The 216-nt window shown below is 70.4% G+C and overlaps 1 protein-coding gene across 2 annotated transcripts in view; it reads left to right on the forward strand.

The window, feature by feature from the left end:
- The window catches only part of PEG3 (paternally expressed 3), a 30058-nt gene that overhangs the window by 694 nt on the left and 29148 nt on the right, over nucleotides 1–216 (forward strand). The gene's annotated exons all lie outside the window — the stretch shown is intronic.

Raw genomic sequence — 216 nt, forward strand, 5'->3', positions numbered from 1 at the left:
GGTGCCATCTTTGTCGGGGGCAGCTAGGATCTGCGGCAGATGGGTGTGGGCCAGCCCTCGGGTTGGGGGCCGGGCTTGCCTCAGGGATGGAGTACTGGTTCTCTGCGGGGTACTGGTTCTCTTGTCCTCTGCTGGCCCCGGAGGCCAGCCCTGACTGCCCCGGCCCCTGGTGAGGCCGGCCGTGGCCGAGCCTTGCCGCAGCGCTCGTTGCCGCGG

This window comes from Tupaia chinensis, unplaced genomic scaffold, assembly GCF_000334495.1.
Source record: "Tupaia chinensis unplaced genomic scaffold, TupChi_1.0 Scaffold144336_1, whole genome shotgun sequence".
NCBI classification, from domain to species: Eukaryota; Metazoa; Chordata; class Mammalia; order Scandentia; family Tupaiidae; genus Tupaia; species Tupaia belangeri.